The sequence below is a fragment of the Spermophilus citellus genome, assembly GCF_964194105.1.
Source record: "Spermophilus citellus genome assembly, chromosome: 9".
Lineage (NCBI taxonomy): Eukaryota > Metazoa > Chordata > Mammalia > Rodentia > Sciuridae > Spermophilus > Spermophilus citellus.
The window spans coordinates 101,844,714-101,867,015 of record NC_138191.1 but is presented as its reverse complement, the minus strand read 5'-3'; the positions used below and the strand labels follow the sequence as shown (position 1 = coordinate 101,867,015).

Genomic DNA, 22,302 nt, shown 5'->3' with positions numbered 1-22,302 from the left:
TACATGCTATTTCCTCATCTTGAAGTGCTTCTCTTTTTTGCCTAGTGTGTGCTCATCAACTCTCCAGTTAGGTGATCGCTCCCTGGTAGAGCCTTCTAGGATACTCTTCTCTCCCCTCCCAGGACCCAGTGGCACCCTTTCCCCACACTGTCATGGTTCAGAACAGATTGCATCAAAAGCATCTGTCACTTATCTCCTAGTGAGGGAATTAGGCGTTTACCACTGAACCTTAGCCGTTCCTGTCCCTTGGCCCACAGCCCCACACAGCCATGCCTTCCCCATCCTTCCCCACGAGGCCTCCTCTCTTTTGAATTTGTCTACTTCTCTCCATCCCCCAGAATAGTCTGATATCATCTTTTCCCTGAATTGCTGTTGTCTGTCCTTGTGGGCCTCCTGCTACAGGATGCCCCCTCCAGGATATTTTATACTGTGTAGCCAGTGGGCGTTCTAAAATGACATCCCACAGTGCTACTCAGCTGGGTAAAATCCTTTAGTAGCTCTCAGGTGCCCTTAAGGCCCAAATTTCTGACATGATTTATCAGGCTGTCCATGGTGGGGTCCCTGGTCATTTTTTGAGCTTTGTGCTGGCCCCTCCTGCCTCCCACCTCCTGCCCACCTTGGTGCTGCAGTACTGAACTTCTTTTGCTGTACCCTGCATCTTCAGGACCACTGCCCCAGTTGCATGACCTACAGGGCCAGCTCGGCCTCAGCCCCCACACATCACTTCAGTTGTCATTTCCCTGGATAAGTCTTCCTTGGTGCCCCTGCTAGGATAGAGGTACCGTCTGTGTCCCCACAGCCTATCTCCCAGTTCTTCACCAACCTGACCACTTATCACATTGTATTTTCACTGTCTCTTTTCGGTAGCCCCCCATGGCCTGCTAGCTCTGTGGCAGAGGCCATATCTGTCCTATCTGATCACCCACATACTTGCCTGGCAACAGGTGTGAAATACATATTTATTGAATGTATAAATAATGGCTAATATTCATATAATGTTTAATCTGTGCTCGGCAATCTTTCAAGTGCCTTATGTATACTGATTCACTTAAGCCTCACAACAGCCCCATGAGGCAGATCTATTCTTATTCTCACTGTTCAGAGAGGGTGGGGGATGGCCCCAAAGGCATCTTATAAGTTCTAGAGCTGGGGTTTGAACCTGGGCATCTTCTCAAACTGCCTCCCAGGATCACCTCCAGGATCTGCACCATTTCAGGTTCATGTTGGGGTCCCTTGCCTGATGCATGGTTGAGAACCTGAGTCTACTGCAATGACGAGACTCACACCCCTGACTTGGGAGCACGCGGTGGGGCATGCATGGTGATGCACAGAGGAACAGGACCTGAGATTGGTCCTAGGAGGTCCCTGGAAAAGGACTGTTCTCCACTGGATTATTAAGGCAGGACAGCTGAAGAGGGCCTTTCCAAGTGAAGAGAAAATGTGCATAGGGTCGAAACAGTTTCCACTACTGCCTACCCAGGCCTCCACACAGCATTTTGGGAAGCCTGCACTGTGCCAGGAACTTTAGGTGGGAAGGTTCTTGTAGATCTCCATGGAGAGGACAAATGCTGTGAGAAGAAAAGATGCAGATGTCAGGGCAATTATGCAGGCCTGCCTTTGGTGCTGTGGGGGCCTGGCTGGGCTCCTGGGCCACACTCCCTCTAGGGTCATGAGATGTACTTGCATTTGAGATGTAGCCAAGTGAGTTCTCACCGCCTTCTTCAAGAAGTCCCCAGCTGCAGTTGGACATAGCCTGAGATATGAAGATGAGCATTTATAAAGCACCTGCTATATGCCTGGCACTGTGCTGGGTGCTCAGCTTACACAAGCATTTTAATCTGCAAAACAATCTGGTGACAATGTTAATTTTATCTTCCTTTGCTAAGAAACTTGTCCAAAGCCACAGAACTGGAAGGGGTAGAGTTGGGACCCAAATCCAGGCACGTTTGACTCCAGAGCTGCCAGTTGTCCATTGCCCTGGGCTCTTTCCTGACAGGAAGGCACCTTTTCTGTCACAGCCTGAGTCATCCCAGGTCAGCCCCCGGTGGGAGAAGGAAAAACACCAGACAAGTTGTTTGTGACAGTGAGAGGCACCGCAGGCTTGCTGTGCTCTGAGGCTGCCACCTGCTTTCTTCCTCTGGATATGGCTGACCTTCTCTGTCCCCTTCTTTTAAAAGTCTACAAGCTGGACAACTTTCTTATATTTGATAAAGGGGCTAAAAGCATGCAATGGAGGAAGGATAGCATCTTCAACAAATGGTGTTGGGAAAACTGGAAATCCATATGCAACAAAATGAAACTGAATCCCTTTCTCTCGCCATGCACAAAAGTTAACTCAAAATGGATCAAGGAGCTTGATATCAAACCAGAGACTCTCCGTCTGATAGAAGAAAAAGTTGGCTCCGATCTACATATTGTGGGGTCGGGCTCCAAATTCCTTAATAGGACACCCATAGCACAAGAGTTAATAACAAGAATCAACAAATGGGACTTTCTTAAACTGAAAAGTTTTTTCTCAGCAAGAGAAACAATAAGAGAGGTAAATAGGGAGCCTACATCATGGGAACAAATTTTTACTCCTCACACTTCAGATAGAGCCCTAATATCCAGAGTATACAAAGAACTCAAAAAATTAGACAATAAGAAAACAAATAACCCAATCAACAAATGGGCCAAGGACATGAACAAACACTTTACAGAGGAGGACATACAATCAATCAACAAGTACATGAAAAAATGCTCACCATCTCTAGCAGTCAAGGAAATGCAAATCAAAACCACCCTAAGATACCACCTCACCCCAGTAAGATTGGCAGCCATGATGAAGTCAAACAACAATGAGTGCTGGCGAGGATGTGGGGAAAAGGGTACTCTTGTACACTGCTGGTGGGACTGCAAACGGGTGTGGCCAATTTGGAAAGCAGTATGGAGATTCCTGGGAAAGCTGGGAATGGAACCACCATTTGACCCAGCTATTGCCCTTCTCGGACTATTTCCTGAAGACCTTAAAAGAGCACACTACAGGGATACTGCCACATCGATGTTCATAGCAGCACAATTCACAATTGCTAGACTGTGGAATCAACCCAGATGCCCTTCAATAGATGAATGGATAAAAAAAATGTGGCATTTATACACCATGGAGTATTACGCAGCACTAAAAAATGACAAAATCACGGAATTTACAGGGAAATGGATGGCACTAGAGCAGATTATGCTTAGTGAAGCTAGCCAATCCCTAAAAAACAAATACCAAATGTCTTCTTTGATATAATGAGAGCAACTAAGAACAGAACAGGGAGGAAGAGCAGGAAGAAAAGATTAACTTTAAACAGAGACATGAGATGGGAGGGAAAGAGAGAGAAAAGGGAAATTGCATGGAAATGGAGGGAGACCCTCATTGTTATACAAAATTACATATAAGAGGTTATGAGGGGAATGGGAAATGAATGGAGGGAAATGAATTACAGTAGATGCGGTAGAGAGAGAAGATGGGAGGGGAGGGGAGGGGGGATAGTAGAGGATAGGAAAGGTAGCAGAATACAACAGTCACTAATATGGCAGTATGCAAAAATGTGATGTGTAACCGATGTGATTCTGCAATCTGTATTTGGGGTAAAAATGGGAGTTCATAACCCACTTGATTCTAATGTATGAAATATGATATGTCAAGAGCTTTGTAATGTTGTGAACAACCAATAAAAAAAAAAATAAAAGTCTACAAGCTGGCTCTGGGTGTGGCCTCTCTGACCAGCAGACCCGGGAGATAGTCTCGCATCCAGGGCCTGCAGACGCAAGCTGGCTGCTTTAGCTCAGCCAGTCTCTGGTTGGCTGGAGGAGGCCAAATTATGGATGTGTGTGCTGACAGTAAGAGCTACAGGGCACAGAGGAAAGCAGAGGTCCCTGTGGACTGAGCTAAAAAGTCACAGAAGTTTTGGGAGCAGACGTGTCTAATCCAAATCCTGGCTCTGCCACATGCTGTGCACGGCAGATTGCATTTTCCAAAGGCATCTGCAAAAACATTTTCTTTCTCACATGTGATTATCTTGTATGACCTTGATACCCCCTCCACTAAGAGCCATGGTCTAAATCCCTTCCCCTTGGATTTGCAATCAAATGAATGGCAGAACTGGGAGAAGTGACATTGTAGGACTTCTGAGACAAGTTTGGAAAAGGCAAGGTGACTTGTACCCTGCTTGCTGGAATTCTCAAGCTGGAGTCCTGTGCCTCCTTGCAAGGAGTCTGAATGCCTGGAGGCCCTGAGATGACATGAAGAGAGAGAGGAGAGGTCCCCAGTCAGCCCCTGGCTCCTCTAGCACTCTGCTGCCCCTGCTCAACCATTGTCTGGCTATAACTGCATCAGGCTCCATGCTGAGACCACCCCATGAACCCTTCACAAATTTCTGACCCACTGAGAACATGAAAGAATAGCTGCTGCTGCTGTTGTTGTTTTGCCATAAGTTTAGGGCAGGATTTCTAACACAGAACTACAGAGCTGGAACACTGTAGGAGCTTGTATAATAATCCATCTCCCTGAGCCTCAGTTTCCTTGTCTATAAAATGTGAATAATAATGCCCAGCTCATGAGGTTGTCAGGATGAGCATGTGGCTGTACCCAACACGAGGCTGAATGAATGAATGAACCTGGGAGAGACACCTGATCGTTCCCCACTGAGAGTCAGTCTGGAAACAACCACAGATGGAATCCTTGTCAATCAATCCTCTTGAACTTCCCAAAGGGAAGGGAGTTGGGCTGTTCCGATAAAAAGTTCCACTGTAAGGTGCTGATGATTTTGACAAGCTATGCTTAAAAGACACAAGTGCCACATTAAGTGCCTTAAATGTGACCATCGTCTGGGGCAGCCCTCTTTCCTGTCCCTGCTCTCACCTCTTACCTGTTCTTCAAATTCTAAAGCCTCGCTCTAGGTTATTTACTACAATGGCCCCATTTGAGTCAAGGAATGGGACATCGGTGGGAAGGAGGGCAAAGACTGATTGAACATTTTCAATTAAAACAAGCTGTCTTTGAACAAAGATTTAAGATCCAGGCAAGGAGAGGCAATAATTCTCTTGGCAGGGACTCTTAAATATATTGCAGTATTAAGAGAGAAAAAAAATGGGGTTAAAATTCCCAACTCTTCATTGTCCGCAAAAATCTCAGGATAGTCTGTAAATTGAAAATCACTATCCTCAGAGTCTTATGGAGGTCATTGGTCTGCTTCTCACAGATGGCAGAGAATGGCCAGCCACGCGGGGCCAGCGGCATCAGGAGCCTCAAGCAATAAAGCTGGAGGGTTCGGCTGGGATAGTTGGAAACTCAGACTGATCTGGTGACTTCTGTCCAGATTGTTTTGAAATAAAGGGTGTCAATCATCCCAGCATCCCCTTTCACTGAGCTCTTCAACAAGTGACAAGGATTTGGGTATGCACTGTCCATCTTCATGCATTCATTCACTCATGCATTCATTCACATAGCTGTTGTGTACATTGCTATAAAAGGTGAAAGAGATTGGGGCTAGATAAAAAAGAATTAAGCAGATACACTTTATAGTCCAAAGGAAGAGACTGACGTGTCCCAGTTACCAAGCAGGCTGGGGTACTGTCACCTTCACCAAAGCAACTACTATTTTTTGAAAAGTTCACTCAGTGCTGCATAGTTACTGTCACCAATCCTCAGGACAGCTCTTCAAGGTCAAAGCACGATACTGCACATATTTCACAGATGAGAAAATTGAAAATCAGAGAGTTTACATAATTAACCTACAGTCTCATGGCTTGAAAGTGACAGAGGAAACACATGAACCTCAGTGTCTTCTAAAAACCTGCTGTCTGCTCTGTCGAGTGCCATCGTAAATCCAGACACAGAATTCTACAGACGTGGAGAGGGAGATTAAATTCCAAATGGATAAATTGTGAAAGGTTTTGTGGATGTGGGCGTACAACAGACTTGAAGGATGAAAACAAAAAGAGTAGAGAAAGAGAGAGACAAGTGTCGGCAGAGGCCAAGTGTGGCCTGTCCCGTGACCTGAAATAGGACAGAGAAGGACTGAGGGCCCAGGTAGCTGAAGTGCACAGTTAAAGGTGGGCGCTCGCTACTAGACTGAACAGTCTAGTGAAGGCTTTGATTGTCAAGTTTCACTGTCCACTCTTAGGTTATGTGACCCCTCCTCAGGGAGGCCTGCCCATGCCCCCATGGTCCTCAGTTTACAGACTGTAGGCAAAAAGGAAAAAAAAAATCCATGGGTCGTATCTATCATTCCATCACTCGATACATATTTATTGATCATCTAGTGTGTTCAAGTTCTTTGGAAAGCTCAAGATATACTCTGATTAAAAACCAAACCAAGACAATGGTTTTGTGCCTCTAAGTTGTCGGGTCTTTGGGTCACAGTGATTAAAACAACGATGAAGTAAAGAAAGAGAGCAGGGCATGGGCAGCGCTGGGGACAGGGAGCAGACTGCAACATGAAGCGGGGTGGTCATGAGAGGCCTCACTGAAAGGCAGGTTTGAGTGGACTTGGGAGGAGGCCACTGAGGTGACCAGCACCAGGGTGAGTTGAGCCTCCTCATCTAAAACACCAGCCTTGACTGGTCATTTCAGATTCAGGCTCTTATGAAGTCTGGCCCAATCCCCAACTGAGCCTAAAGCTTGATCTGGGGAGGAGTCCCCCTCTGGTGGGGGTCAGGAACACCTCCTTCTTGGCACAGGGACAGTCTTCTGAGGGGACGAGTCCCCTCACCTTCTCCCTCTTGGTCTGTGGCCTCCCTTCCCTGTTCTGCTCCTTCCTTCATGGATCCTCCTCTCTGCAGTCTTCTCGTGGCCCTCCCTGCTGCTCTGTCCTGCCCTGCAGGGCACAGAGGACCACTCCACTCATCAGTGTGCATCTTACTTCCTCCTTCCCCTGGACTTGGGTCTTGGGCATCTCTGTGTTCCATTCTGCAGACAAGAGTCATTCGTCTGGTGAGACACACGCTTGGCACGAGGAAGACTCTCAGCTCCAGTGCACCAGGATTTATTCTGGGCACCAGGATTGTCCTGAGAGCAGGATAAAACCAAGAGAAACAAGACGACCCCAGTCTTCACCATTGTCTTTCCTAGCCATTGTCCTGCCTCCAAATAAGAAAACTTAACTCTGATCTGCTTCTTATTTGGAAACCTCCACCTAGAATTGTTTCTCTGCTCACATTCCTACCCCTGCCAGCCACAGATGATCATCATTAAAGGGGAAAGATTAATTCTGCAGAGGGGTTGGCTAAGGAAAAGTGATTTCTCTTTGGTAAAGCTGACAGCATTGCTGGAGTATTAAGAGGCACCTGTCTAGGAGCCTCTAGGTAAAGCCAGAAGAACAATGCAACAAGGAAAAATCTTTGTCACTGCCTCCCTCACCAGTCCTCCCACGGCGTTGGACAGGTGCGTAACTAAACAGAAGAATTCTTTTCTTAAGCACGGTGTGGAGGCTGCAGATGTAATCACAGAGTCCTCTGTGATTCCAGGCAAGTCCCCAGGCACTCCTGAAGCTGAGATTTGGAGGACCCTGTGTGTGTAGGGGGGTCGGGGGACAGCAGGAGGGAGCACTCCAGATAGACAAGTAGAGGCAGAGACCAAAAGAAAAAGAGATGCACACAGACAGGAAGCTACAAAGAGAAATCCATCCGGATAAAGCAGGAAGATAAAGAGAGAAAGATAACCAGAGGAGCCAAGAGAGACTCAGACCTGAAGACTGCAGAGAAACAGAGCGAGGGACAGAGAGGGGTAGGAAAATAGGTAGCAAATGATAGAGAGGGAGAAAAGTCATCTGAGAGAGTGAGAGACAATAGGGATAAAGAGGAGAGAGGGAGGGAGAGAGAAGGAAAGGGGTAGGAAGACAGAAGACGAAACAGCACTCAGAGGGACCCACGGGGGTAAAGGCAGAGAAACACTAGTATAAGAAGCGGGTGGTAAAGAGGAAAGATGAAAGAGAGAGAGAGCCAGGAGAGGCCCAGGTGGCCGAGAGGGCAAGGGGGAGGCTCGAGCAGTGACATGAGGGGAGGCGTCCTCTGGACATGTAGAAGGAGCTCCACAGGACAGGGGCTTTCTTCAAGGCCTACTCCAGAGTGGGACCACCTACCTGCGAATGGGGGAGAGGGATGTCAATCATCCAAGAACGAATTTGAGTCTGGGATCACCGTGAGGGTCTGTGTTAGATTCTATTGTTACTGTAAACAGTCAACCATCATTTGATGGCTTAAAACAACAGAACATAATTTTCTCCCAGTTCTGGAGACTAGAAGTTGAAAATCAGTTTCTCTGGGTCAAAATCAAGGTGGCGACAGAGCTGCGGTCCCTCTAGAGGTTTCAGGGGAGAAATCCGTGACTTCTGGGGGCTTCATTCCTTGGCTGTGACCACAGCACTCTGGTCTCTGCCTCCATGGTCCGTACTTCCTCCCTCTCTTGAGTCTATCACATGTCCATCTGCCTCCCTGGCATCAGGGTGCATGTGATTGCCTGTAGTGCTCTCCCTCAATAACCCAGGATCCTCAACAATAACATCTGCAAAGATGTTTTCATTTAAAACATACATTTGCTGGGCCTGTAATCCCAGCAGCTTGACAAGCTGAGGAAGAATCACGAGTTCAAAGCCAACCTCAGTAACTTAGTGAGGCCCTAAGTGACTCAGCAAGACCCTGTCTCTAAATAAAATATGAAAAAGGGTTGGGGATGTGGCTCAGTGGTTAAGCGCCCCTGGGTTCAATCCCCAGTACCAAATAAAAGAGTGTGGGGGGCGGTAACATTGATAGGTTTCAGGGATTAGGTCTGGATATCTTTGGATGTCATTATTCACCCTACTCCATGCTCCTGTGAGTCCATCTGCTTAGCTAAGAGCTAAGAATGAAGATGCTCAAGGTGTCAGGAGTGGAGTTCTGCCCTTATCTCTTATCTGAACTATTGCTTCAGCCTTCTAATTGCTCTTCTGGCCTTCAGTTTCTTCCATTATTGCTGAGAATGACATTCTCACAATTGGTAATCTTGTCACTTCTTGACCTTCAACCCTACACTGATTCCCTGTCACCTACAGGGTAAGATCTAAACGTTCAAATCTGGCCTTCATGACTTCCATGAAATGATCTAAGCCTTATCTCCAGACACTCTATCCTGCTGTGCATCTACTTACAATGTGGGGTTTAGAAGCAGAGCTTTCATTCTGTCTCCTACACGTTTTGCTGTGTGGCCTAGGGCAGCTTCTCTAGGTCTCAGTTTTCTCATCTCTAAAATGGAGAATGCTCACAGGATTATTATGTCAACTAGAAGTTATACATTCAAAGTTCCCAGCACAATTTTGACACGCACTTGCTCCTTATATTATCATTATCATTTATGAAACTGTCATCTCCAACAAAGTGTGAACTCTTCAAGCACAAGGGTACGTCAAGTTCAATGTGTCTCCAGAGAGATTCAGCACATGGTTGGCCTATTCACAGAGAAACAGGAAAACAAAACAAAGCAGCAACAAGAGGGAGGGAGAAAGAAAAGGGCAGAGAGACGGGGGAGAAGAGATGAAGAAATCGTTTTTTTTTTTTTTTTTTTTTTTTTTAAATCTCTGCTTTCTGGATGTTCAGGAAAGGAGCCTGAGATCTCTTCCAAGCCGTGTGTCTCATTTTATTCTTCTGTAAATTGCCTGGAGGTTGAACCAGATGATCGCTAGGCCTAATCCTCACTCTCGCTGCTCCACCCAGAAGACAAATTTCCCTGGAGCAAGGGGAATTCTTTTCTGACCAAGGAAATGATGGGAACCAGTCTTGGGCATGAAGGTGGCACTTACCACTTGGCTGGAGAAGTTGGGAGAGAAGTCAGCACAGATGCAGATCTGAGCTCAGGTCTAACATGCCTGATTCTGGGTGGAATGACCTTGGGGGAGTTTTGGATTTCAGACAGGCTGGCTGGTGTTATTCATTCATTATTTGTTTTTCATTGATTTATTCAACAGATATTTATCAACACCGTCGTGCTGGGCCTTGCAATACATGCCTAACATCACACATGGTGGCTCTGTGGGGGTGAACAAAACAGAGATGTCCTGCCTTGAGCTGCTTACAGTCCCCGTACTACTGATATTTTGGGCTGGATGATTCTGCACTGTGGCGCTGTCCTATGCATTGTAGGGTATTTAGTGGCATCCTTGGACTCTCTCACTCATTAGCAGCACCCATCCCATGTGACAATCAAAAAATTCATGGGGGTGGTTGGACAGGGATTATGTAGAGTGGAGGTGTCACAGGGGAAGCAAGAGAGGTGGGCAGGGACTTGACTGAGAGGGGCCTTGGCTTCCGAATCTGTAAAAGGGACAGTGGATGGGAAGGGAGAGGGACTTGATTGTCACAGGCTGCATTAACCCCGGAGGGTGGCTATCTCAGCCCCCTCACACTACTTTGGCAGGGAAGAGCGACTTCCCTCCATCCCCCTTCACACCTCAGTCCTTGAGGTGTTCCCACTTCCCTACTTTATTACAGGTGTTTCCATCTGTCTAACTCAGACCTGCTTCTCACTTTAGAGAGACATGATCTTCTCCCTCCAGTTCCCCCTCCTCTTCCACTCCAAGCACCAGCAATTTCCCCTCGGACAGTTGACCACGGCTCTGGAAATTGGCTCTTGAAATCAGTCCTGGCTGCCCAGCTGGGCCGCAGCTCAGCAATTGTTAGGACTTTAATGCCGCTTGGCCTGAGAGAGGGTTCTGTTTCTCTGAGAGATGCTCAGCCCCTACTTGTGTATATATTTTTAGAAGCGTCAACTGATACTCAGTAAAAACAAGACCAAAGACCAAAGTAAATATTTGCACAGCACTATCTCGGAGCATCAGGGAAGGAAGAGGGAGGAGGGGCATAATATGAACAGGAACACTGATGGTCCTGGTGTCGGGCTCAGCTCTGTTTCTGGGTGGATGCATGGCCTGTGCGAGGTGAGTCTCTGGATCAGTTTTCCAATCTGTACAGGTAGAGGAGGGATTGCCTTGCTGATGGGCTTAAACCCTTGAGCTCCGATGTTCTGTGAGCCTCTAGGTCAGGAGTTCCTGCCTGGGACCCCTGGGGGCTTCCTGAACCCTCTGATGTTATAGGCAAAACTGTATATGTGCATGTGAACTTGCTAGGGTGAATATTCATAATGTTCTGCAGGTTTCAACAGCTTTCAAAATGTTAAGAATCTCTGCGCTAGGTCTGTGGGTGGAGATGATTGCGTTTATCACCACTTCCCAGGAAATTGCCCCTCTTGTCATTTCTCAACCCATACCTTTCTTATATTCTGACTTTTCTGGGATTAGTGAGAATCTGGCAGTGCTGAAAAGTGAGATCAGGCTAGACTTGGAATGGCATGAACAGAAGTAGAGCTTGTCCTAAGTGCATGTGCATTACCTTAACTAGAAAACCTTGAAGAGTCCAGGGACCCAGTTTACTGTAGGAGTCAAAGAATAGCTCAACAAAGGTGATTGCTAGTGGGTAACTGTGAAACCCAGCTGGGGCCTGGCCATTCTGTGGCTGAGAATTGGGGGTCAGTCTTTGGGAAGCATCGAGCCCTGGAACAACAACTTAAAAGGACCACTAAAGTATTTGGAGCAGGGGCAGGATATAAGATCCTGGATCTTTAAATGAAGCCCACTCCCCATTCCTGTGTCTTCACTCCTAATCAGGCCTAAATCTGCAGCCCTTTCGTGCGCTGGTGGAATAAGCAGTAAGCAGTATCACAGGAGCCAAGAGACCCGTATTTGAGCCTCAGCTTTCACCAGCTGCTCTGTGACTTTGGGCAGGTCTCTGACTCCAGGGCTTCAAATTGTCCTTATGGACAATAAGGAGGAATTGAGCTTCCTTCCCACTTTGACCAAGGGGTGATCATTATTACAGTGAACTCCACAATAATATCTCATTATTGGCCACCTCCATGCATTTAATCCTCATTTTGGGATGTCCTTTTTCCATGTCAAGCAAATAATCCCATCCCTAGGAAAGGTATTATTTGGGGCTTAAATACAATCTTTAGGGTCTTTCTGCCCTAACATTTTATAGTTTTCTTCCCTACTCTACCTTCTTTTTAACTGTTCAAGTTCAAGACACAAAACTGAAAATTAGGGATGGAATTAATGTTTATGAACACTTAATATCTTCCAGACACTGTGCTAGTTTCATTTGCTACTCACAAACAAGGTAGATTTTATTATCCCCATGTTACAGATTATAAGACTGAGATCTTATCCAACATCACTCAGCTTGCAAGTAAAGGATGAGGACTTAAACTAGATCTGTCCAGCTGCAAGGCCTGTTTCTTTTTAAAAGTCAGTATTACTCTATAATTCCTTATTAACTCTTTAAAAAATGAAAGTATTCATTGACCTGATACTTATTGAGTATCTGCTGTGTGAGCTACCACTGCCATTGGTGTGGATTTGGAGATAAGAGACCTGCCCCTGTCCTGGAGCAGCCCATAGAGAGGACATGTAAAAAAAGAAAAATAAGAAAAATCGCAATTCAAGGCAATGACTCCTATGGCAGAGGGAAGTAAGTAAAGGAAGCAGGAGCTCAGAAGGTGACATCTGATATTGGAAGGACCTCAGAGGCTTAGAGAAGGCAACATCTGAGCTGAACTGAAAAAGCTAGTTGTGTGGGTTTTTCTTTTTTCTTTTGAGATGAGTCTTCATTAAACAATTTAGTCAACAAATAATTGAGAGTCTACTATATACCAGGCACTTTTCTAGTTGCTGGAACACAACTGCATGGGACAAGCTCTTCTAGCCTCATAAAGCTCACTTTACAGGGGAGTAGCAAACTGACAAACCAAGTATAAGGTTGAAAACTGGAGGATTTGGAGGAAAAGTAGGACATGGCCAGGTAAAGAAGAGATGGTTGTAGTCTAGTTATTGTAATTTTCTTGTACCTAAGGTCTGTCTGACTACCAGACTGTCTCCGCCTCTCTGACAAATACTAATTAGAATTTACTTCATGTCAGGATATAAACATGCCTGTTCCATGCCTCACTCCTTCCTGCTCTATTTTAGTAACAATAAGACCACTGGCCAGATTATAGCCCATGCTCTTATTTGTCCCTTGGGCAACAGGGATTTCTTATACCAGTTTTGTATCACTTCATGATTCCCCTCCCTGGAACGGTGTCCCAGACCCTCTGCACCATTGTCTCTAGGTGCCTCCTACTAGTTCTTTAGACCTCAGCCTAACTGTCAATTCCACAAGGAAGCCTTTCCTGACCTTCTGACCAAGTCATGGCCCTCCCAGCATATCTTAGCATCCCTTCATAGACTCTCACATCATAATTTTGCATTATAATGCGTGCTTTTTGATAAATATTTGCCTCTCCTATGAGACTACCAAGTTTGGTGGTTGCAAACATGCCTGCTCTGTTCACAGTATTTCCCAGTACCTAGCAGAGTGTCTGGCATACTAGGTGTTCAATTAAACATGTGCCTGTGAAAAAAATGAGTACTGCCAATGGTAGGCATTTGGAGAGAAATTTGGCCCCTTCCTCTTCCTGGGACAGAATTACTGCAGGACTTCAGTGAAGGGAGAAATGGTAGTAATAGTAAACTGAAAATAGGATTGTGAGAAAAAAAAATTCTGTAGGGAACCAGGATGAGTATTAAGGTAAATATCACAAACTCTAAAAGGTAATGTGGACTTGCTCTTTCTCTCTCCATCCTTATGAAAGGAGGGAAAGTCCATCAGACCAAGGGACCTAGAAAAGGGACTGTCTAATGAATAGAAGGAAGCCCTGAATACCATCATCTGATAGCCATTTCTAAGGAGGCTAGAGGTGTGATTCTTTCTTGATCGCAGGAGTAAAAAGGTTTTGTGGAGAAAATGATGGCCTCTAGCCCATGCAGGTGAATCCTGGGGTAAAGAGGTCAGATTCCTTTGGCATTTAGTTATAGGTACAGGGTACAGTTAAGGAAGTAATACTGGGCCCCAGGGACAGAGCTCCTCTTTTTTTAAAATATTTATTTATTTATTTTTAGTTTTAGGTGGACACAATATCTTTATTTTATTTTTATGTGGTGCTGAGAATTGAACCCAGTGCCTCACGCATGCTAGGTGAGTGCGCTACCACTTGAGCCACATCCCCAGCCCAAGAGCTCCTCTTGAACCATAGACCCTCAGAGCAATGCCCCCCCCCCCCCCATGCAGAGCAGGGAGCCCTGGGTCTGTGCCGGGAAGCGACAAAGGGGAGCATGGCGTGGGGGCCACCAGACCTGGGATGTACCCCCTGCACCCATAATCTCCACTGTCTCCACTGCTCTTTGTCTCTCTTCCCCATCAGACTGCCTTGCACTCCTTGAGGGCAAGCCTGCCTCTTCCCCAGTCTGATACACCAGCAGATAACGCCTGTGGAAAGAACAAGTCAAGGACAAGCGGTCAGGCAAGTGATTCGCCCTGATCCTCTATTTCCTTGGGTATTGCCTAGTTACTGACAAGAGCACTTTGGAGACTGAATGACATGATGGGTGTGGAAGCATCCAGAATGGATTTAACAAGAAGCTCATGTTCAAAAACAGGTCATTTATCCAGGTTTTTTTTTTTTCCTTAAACTACCCCGCCTTTTCTGGATTTGACGGTATGCCAGTGATTAGAGAATCATAAAACGGACGTGAGCAGAAGGTTCCAATAGTGGATATCTGTTTTATTTTATTTACCTGCTTATAATGTTCCCTTCTCATGACACCCCCTTTTCCTCATATTGAACCCCCCAATCTCAGCTCTTGTGGCTCAGAAGGGGCTGATTCTACCTAGACTCTGGGAGCCACAGCAATTAGTCAAGTATAGCTTATAGCCCCAGTGAAACTTAATCCTGGGCCTTGTGAAGCAGGGTTCTACCCTTGCTATAATTTATATCTTGAATATCCTACAAGGGTCCAAGTGTTAAAGACTTGGTCCCTGGGGTGGCACTATTGGATGGTGGTGGAACCTTTAAGAGGTGGGGCCTGGTGAGAGGTCCTTAGGTCATTGGGGACATACCGTGGCCCCTTCCTCCTTCTCTCTTTTTGCTTCCTAGCCATGAAGTGAGAAAATTTGCTTCACAACACATTCCCTGCCATTGCAACCCAGCACCCCCGCCAGAGGCCTCAGAGCAATAGGTCCACCTGACCATGGACTGGAACCTCTAAAATCATGAGCCAAAATAAACCTTTTTTCTTTATAAGTTGACCACTTCAGTTATTTGTTATAGTAAGAGAAAACTGAAAAACACAGCCCTTAATTCTGAAAGGATAAGATAACTACCAGGAGCTGCTGGCAGTCATATTATATTCATGGGGGAGAGCTTTTAGCAGGATGAGGCCAACACTCAGAACACAGGTGAGGTGGTAAGCTTGGAGAGCTTGAGACCAACTCCTGATGGCACTATGTGAGTCCCTCCATCTAGCTATGCCTGTATGACCAGACCAGTTTTCCTTTGGACTTAGAATTTTATAACCTAATTAACTCCCCCTTTTTATTTAAGTCCATTTGAGTTGGGGTTTCTGTTATTTACAACCCCATTTCAGCTAATAGAAGAAATTGGAATTCATCTCATCAAACCTCCTGATTTTACAGACAGGAAATAGATTTGCAAATTTACGTGAACAGTTTTTTACACACACCAGCTTTCCAAATAAATCTACTGCCTCACTTCCTTTTATCTTTACTGCTGACCAGAACAGGGGCAAGTTGTCCTTCTGCCTGGACGGGGTCATAGAATATTGATTTTGGTCACAGAATGCCTAATCTTGCTCCAACAGAGCAAATTTTAAAATTCAAGTCCTCAGGAGCCAGTTTTGCTTTGCATTACAATGTTTTGATCCCCCAAGCGGAACTGCTGATGGCCCATCCTTTTCCTTCCACACAGTGTAATCAGCAGCAATTAATTCTAATCACAAGAAGACAGCAAGAATGAACAGAGCATTAATTGGACAGAAGTAATCAGAATCTCCCTTAGCTCACAGTTGGTACTTGTATGCAGGAGGACGTGAGCAGCCACATGCATGTATACACACACAGTCTACAGGCTGTCAAAGGTATGTGATGTGGAAGGAAAGAGAACAAAGTCAGCATGGGGTAGTGGGTGGTGGTGGGGGAAGCAGGGACTTTAGAATCACAAAGATCTCACCACTAACCAGTTGCTTAAAACTAGCTTCCTCGTTTATAAAACGGGGACACACAGGCCTACTTCAAAGTGGTTTAGAATGTTAAATAAGAACACTGCCTGAAAAGCCCTCTCTACTGGTACATGGCAGGAACTCTGTAAGTGCCAGCTCTCTCTCCTTGCATATCAAAGCCTCTTGTAGCTGGTAGAGAATGGAGACCAAAGGTGATCTGAAATGTCTGATCCTTGAATGTTCTTGATTTAGCCCTACCAAATTGATGTTCTCTAGACTTCTCCCTTAATGTTGAACCACTGCCTTCCCCAATCTACCCCAACGCCACACACACACACACACACACACACACACACACACACACACACGCTACCTCCTCCTGCCTCTTTCCACTCTGGAGTTGTGAATTCTGGGAGGACACCTGGTTTCCCTGAGCCCTTCTCAGCACCTGGTAGGGACTCTTGTTGAGGAAGTACTAATGGAGCCTGTGTCTTTGCTCACGTTCGTTCTCTCTCTACCTGCAGTATTCAGCATCTCCATCTTGCTCTCAGTCCCGGTCATCCTTTGAGGCTTAGCCTAGAAACTTCCACTTCCTCCACAAAATCTTTGAAAATTGTTCCTGAGAGAACTCTCCCCTACTCTGAACTCTGCCCTCTTCCATGACACCAGAAACCTATTACCTTTTGTGATACGATCTCTGTGAGTGCTATTTCTTCTCCACCACTTGAAGTTCCTTCACTCAATGATTCAGCCTCCTTAAGCCATGATGGACACTGAGGGGCATCAGAATGTGCTGTGCCCTTGAGGTGCTGAGGTTCAGACTAGTGTTTGAGTACTGTGTTTTATCTATCTGTCAATGTCCTAGGCCTTGGACCATGATGGGTGATTTTTAAATATTTGATAATGGCAGTGGGTTGCCTAGGAGAAGATATCTGGCTGGAACGTTGCTGGGACTGGTGAGGTTATAAGGCCAGTGAGCTTTTTGAGGTTGGGCGTGGGTGTCCTAGGCTTCCTGAGGGAAAGGAGTTGGCATTTCAGAGACAGGTGGGACATGTAGAATGCATTCAAACTCGACAACACTGAATAAGCTGTGACTTGGTCTGCAGGAGTATTTGGCTTTTGCTCTAGCCTGGGGTCGGGCCTGCCTTTGTCATCAGGCTTCACAGGATGTTGAGCAGGTCACTCACTCTCTGGATAGCCATTTAGCCATCCCTATTTTATTCAGCCACCAATTATGAACATTTATTGTGTTCCTGGCACTGTGCCTAACCCTGGAGATACAGAGGTAACTCAGATATGAGTGGCAACTTTGGAGGGCTTGTGGTCTAGTAGGCATTATGAAATGGCCATCAAAGACCATGTAACATCTCTGCATTGGTGGTTTGGATTCCTTATTGCTTTCTGGATAAGTTCCCAAGCTCCTTTTCCTGATGTCAGATCCTCTTATGATCTGGCTCCTCGCAATTATAGCATCAGTTACCAACTTTTGTACTGAGCCTTTGGAACTTGTGGTCACACTTTCTGACTGTGCTTTCCCTGATGGTGTTTGAAAATGTCCTATGGGCCAATTAACCAGCAAGATGGTTGTGTTATGTGTCAACTTGACCGGGCCATGGGGTGCCCAGACTACTTGGCCGAATATCATTCTGAGTGTTATGTGTAAGGGTGTTTCTGGATGGGATGAACATTTGAATGGACAGACCAAGTAAACCATGTCACCCTTCCTAATGTGAATAGGCTTCACCCAATGGATGGAAGACCTGCCTGACTCCTATTTAACTGTTGGAGAAAGGACATTGGACTTTCCTGGCTTTTGCACTAGAACTGGAACAGTGGCTCTTCCTGGGTCTCAAGTCCTCTTTCAGACTGGAACTCCCACCATTAGCTCTCCTCATTCTCAGGCCTTTAGACTTAGACCCAGTCTCTCCTGGGACTCCAGCTTGTTGACTACATATCTTGGGACTTCTCAACCTCCATAATTCGAGTGTGTGTGTGTGTGTGTGTGTGTGTGTGTGTGTGTATACATAAACATAGAATCAATAGGAGATGCAGACTTCTAGATCTATGTCTGCTAGTGGTTCTGTTTCTCTGGAGACCCCTGACTGAAGCCACCAGATTGCAGGCTGTGAGCTTGACTTCCTGAAGAATGTTGCTTTCGGTGGTGATGGAGACATCAAGCCTCCTCAACAACACCCAACCTTCCTTTTCCTTGCATCTTGGTTCTGCCCTTCCTTATGACTTTCTCCTTGGGGAAGAAGTATTCTACAATATAGGAAAAAGGGGTTTTGAGGAATTCCACTGCATGGAGCTAATGAGACCCTGAGAGATCACAGGCCTTGTATTCTGGAGCAGTGAGGTGCTTGTCCGTGGCTCCAGGCTTTGCAAACACTTGTGCAATGCTGTCCTCTTCCTTGTAACCTTGCTTCTCCTCTTGGTGAATGCTTAATCAGATTGAGTTCAACATCAGGCCATTTGAAAAGTCTTCCTAGACTCCTGAAGGTTGAATTGGCTCTGTTCTCTGTTCTTCACAGAATTCTGTGCATATCTTTTCCTTAGCATTGATTTGCCACCTCTGAGCTAGATAAAAAAAGGCAGGCTCAGTATGTAGGGTACCAGTTGTCTATCATTCACAGTGGGATGACTGTAAAGATTAGCAAGTTGGAGAAAATCATGTTCATCAAAGTCTTTACCAATATGTACTTGGGAGGAAATTTGGGACTCAGATGACAACCTTTGCTCAAAACATCTAGCCCAAAGTGGTTGTACTGAGATTTGAATTCAAGACTGACTTCAAAAGCAAGGATCCTGTTGGTTATTCACTCAATAAAATATGTTAAATGATAATATGTGCCAGGAGCCATGCTAGGCACCAGGGTGCAAAAGTTCAAGTGTGCCTGTCCAGGGTTACTGCCTGCAGTGGCAGAGGAGGAGGGCCAAATTCCTCATGCTGGGTCTCTGGGGCTGTCCCATGGATGACCTCACCACCAGGAATCTCCACAACCAGTCTCTCCTTCCCTCCCCCTCCTCCCTCCCCCCCCCCCCTCTTTCTCAAGACACTTCCTCAGAACAACCCCTTTTCCTGCCCCTAAATTTCTGGCTGTGCCCACTGCGGAAAAATCCAAGACTGCTGCCAAGTTCATTAATAATTTTGGCTTTCTGGAGGAAGAAGTTGGATTGCTTTGCTCTTCAAATATCAAAACATCCAATTAACACAGCTAATTAGCATCACTAGCAGCAGTCAAAAGAATAGCAATTTAGATGCAGGATTTCAAAGGTTTCCTAGTTGTGGGCCAAGGCAACCCATCTCTTGCTAATGACAAGAGTTCCTCACTTAGGCAATTCTATAGCAGCCATCAATTAACCACTGGGCAGAGACTGGCCTCATCCCTGAGTCATTTGTCTAATCAGAACTGGGGACAGAGAAGAAGAAACAGAAAGGAGAGGGAGAGAGGACAAGAGGAAGAGGGAGAGATGATAGAGATGGCGTGGGAGAATCAGAGTGGGAGAGGGAAAGAGAATTAGGAAACGAAAAACAGGGAGAGAAAGGCAGAGAGAATATTTCAAAGATAAAGAAATTCTCAGAGACAGAATGAGAAGCGGAAAAGGTGATTTACAGATAAGCAGACAGGCAGATCACCAGATAGGTGCCCAGAAAAATAAATTTCTTGAAACACAGAAAAGGAATGGCGAAGAGCTTCTAGTCACCAGCAGCTCCCGGAAATGAGCTGATCACTGGGAAGCTTTAGTGTCCTGATCTGTAGAACTGGGCTTAGCTGTGAGAGTTCAAATTAAAAACTGGCAAAGCTTGGCTGCTGCCATGAGAAGTAAGAGAGAGAGTGGCCAGGAGATCACATTCAGGGCTGTCCTCTTACCTTTGGGCCCTGAACATTGCACTTCCCAAGAGCCTCACTTTCTCTTTAGAAGGTGGGTATGCGGCCAGACCCCTTTTTTTGTGCACAGTCACTGAACATCCAATGAACTCAGTAAGGCCCAGGATCCCACACTCAAGAAAGGTGGAGAAAGGTCCCAGCTGAGTGTCTTTGCTCCCCTCCATCACGCTGCCTCAGCCCCAAGCTGCTTCGCGATCGCTCCTCTAGTTACTGCAACAGCCTCTGGTCTCTCCCTGCTGCTACCCAACCCGTTCTTATCACCGTTGCCAGAGTGATATTCCTGTGATGCCGATCTGACTACATCCTTTCCTGACTTAAACCTCTTTAATGATTCCGCATTTTCTCTGGATGGAGTCCAAACCCATTAAATAGGGCACTCGGGACCTCCCTCTGGGCTCGGGCTCCCCTGCCTTCTCCTGACCCCTCTCTCCCTGCTCCCCACTCAGACACCAACCCATCTGGGCGACACACTGGCTTTACCTCTGGGCTCCTCTGCATCCTGTCTGGCACTTGCAATGTCCCAGAGACCCCTGTCCATGCTGCGTGCCCTGCTCTGTCTGTGCTCTGGACCCCACATTTTCCCAGCATGGAGACTCATCCCTCTTACTGCCCCGTCTTCTCCAGCATGTGCAAAAGAGTCACTCAAACGGCTTCCGGGGACAGGTACGTGATGTAAATATGTGCAGTGACAGATACGGAAACAACAGGGGGGTAGTGACAAGTTGGACAGTAAATGCTCCCCTCAAAGAACCTCAAACTGAAAATTCAACCAACCAACCAACTCACCAGCTCGCAAACATGTTCCTGGCCAACACCACATCTGCAGGAAGGAGGCAGCGTGGTTGCCAGCGGTTCCCCGCTCTGTGACCTAGACTCCTAGTTTGACCTACAGGGTTCTCTGGGCTCAGACTCTATCATCTTGTGCTGGCCTTTTGCAGCTGGTGCCCTGTTCAGGGACATTTTCACAGTCTCTGTGACTCCTTCCCTTTGGGCCTTGCAGGGGTGTAACCTGTGGGTAAATAGCTGCAAAGAATACTAACGTTTACAGTGACCAAGCGGGTCCTGTCCTACACCTGGCCCTGGGCAAGATGTTATTAATCAGCATTTTAATGAAGCCTAATTACAACAGCTGATGCCTCCCTCCAGGTAAGGCTATGGTCATAGATGGGAGAAGAGGAGGGATCGCCTGCCCTCTCCTCTTGGCCTGCTCTGCTGGGCGCTGGAGGGTTAAACTCTGGAGGGACTGGCCTCCCTCCCCACCACCAACAGGAACCCTCAGGACAGGAGGGAAGCTGAGGAGGGTGGTTACAGTAAACCTCACCATCTCTTCCTAGGTCCCCTGCTGCTTTCTGTGCCTTTCACAGAGGACTGGGCCTTCCATTCCCCTGATCCACCTCTGCGTCAGGCCTTGCTGAGGCACTGGCGTCCCGAAATAAAGGGTGTTTAGCTTCTTAACTCCTGTATTTCCCTTTACCCCTCCATTTACTCCTCTTTTCTCCTCACAGTGCTCGAGCATCCAGGGCCCTTCCCAAGCCCACCTTCCTGGAGTTTAGTGGTTAAGAGGGAAAGCACTGGACTCCAACAGCTCCAGGGGGAATTCTGGCCTCATATCTATGAGCTGTGTAACCTTAGGAAAGTTACTTCATCTCTCTGAATTCATGTTCTCTTCATTCGGTTGTTTTGAGATTAAATTGGGGAAAATATCTAGAATAGTGCTCGCCACAACAGGGTGTTCATCCTTAATTTTGCAGATTCATTGAGAAGTCAGTAGATGGGAGAAGCTCTTGGCCCTTGCTGGTGGCTTCTTTCTTGATTGGGGAATAAAGTATGGACTTCACAAAGCTTCCAGAATCATACCAAGGGAAGTACCCATTGGTAAACTAGTACCCACTGGTAAACTAGCTCCTCCTGTGGATGCAATCCGCACCTTTTAATATGGTAATTTCCTCATGCTACTCTCTTGCCCAAGAACCTTCTCTAGCTCCACATTGCTTATAAGCTAGAAACCAAGAAGTAGCACTGCATGCAATGCTTTGGCCCCAAAGAAATTTTCCAACTTCAGTCCCTAACTATCCCTTGCCTCTTTAGACAGGCCAATTTCTTAACATGCCCGCTTCTATTCATGAGCCTCTATTCATGATGATCTCTTCAGCATGCTTTTCCCTTGCTGTAGGCTGTAGGTTCCCTTGCTGGGCTGAGAAGGTAGATGTGTCTTGTTCTGTATTTAACCTCAACATTGATAGGGCTTCATACAATGGAACCCTCAATATGTGATTACCAAACTGGACTAGATGCCACCACTTGAA

At 46.4% G+C, this 22,302-nt stretch overlaps 2 protein-coding genes across 24 annotated transcripts in view; one reads left to right on the top strand and one right to left on the bottom strand.

Annotated features, from left to right (window-relative positions):
* The window catches only part of AGBL4 (AGBL carboxypeptidase 4), a gene marked incomplete at both ends in the record, with an annotated part of 1,419,693 nt that overhangs the window by 17,044 nt on the left and 1,380,347 nt on the right, over positions 1-22,302 (bottom strand). The window lies entirely within an intron of this gene.
* The window catches only part of LOC308656269 (uncharacterized protein), a 191,277-nt gene continuing 179,756 nt past the window's right edge, over positions 10,782-22,302 (top strand). For 18 of the 22 annotated variants that reach the window (XR_014023666.1, XR_014023667.1, XR_014023668.1 and 15 more), the window contains exons 1-3: positions 10,782-10,934; positions 14,294-14,528; positions 15,857-16,025. The gene's annotated coding sequence lies outside the window, so the exon portion shown is untranslated. Of the gene's footprint in view, positions 10,935-12,198; positions 12,300-13,991; positions 14,068-14,293; positions 14,529-15,856; positions 16,026-22,302 lie in introns of all 22 variants that reach the window. The other 4 variants (XR_014023672.1, XR_014023673.1, XR_014023674.1 and 1 more) reach the window with 4 other exon arrangements.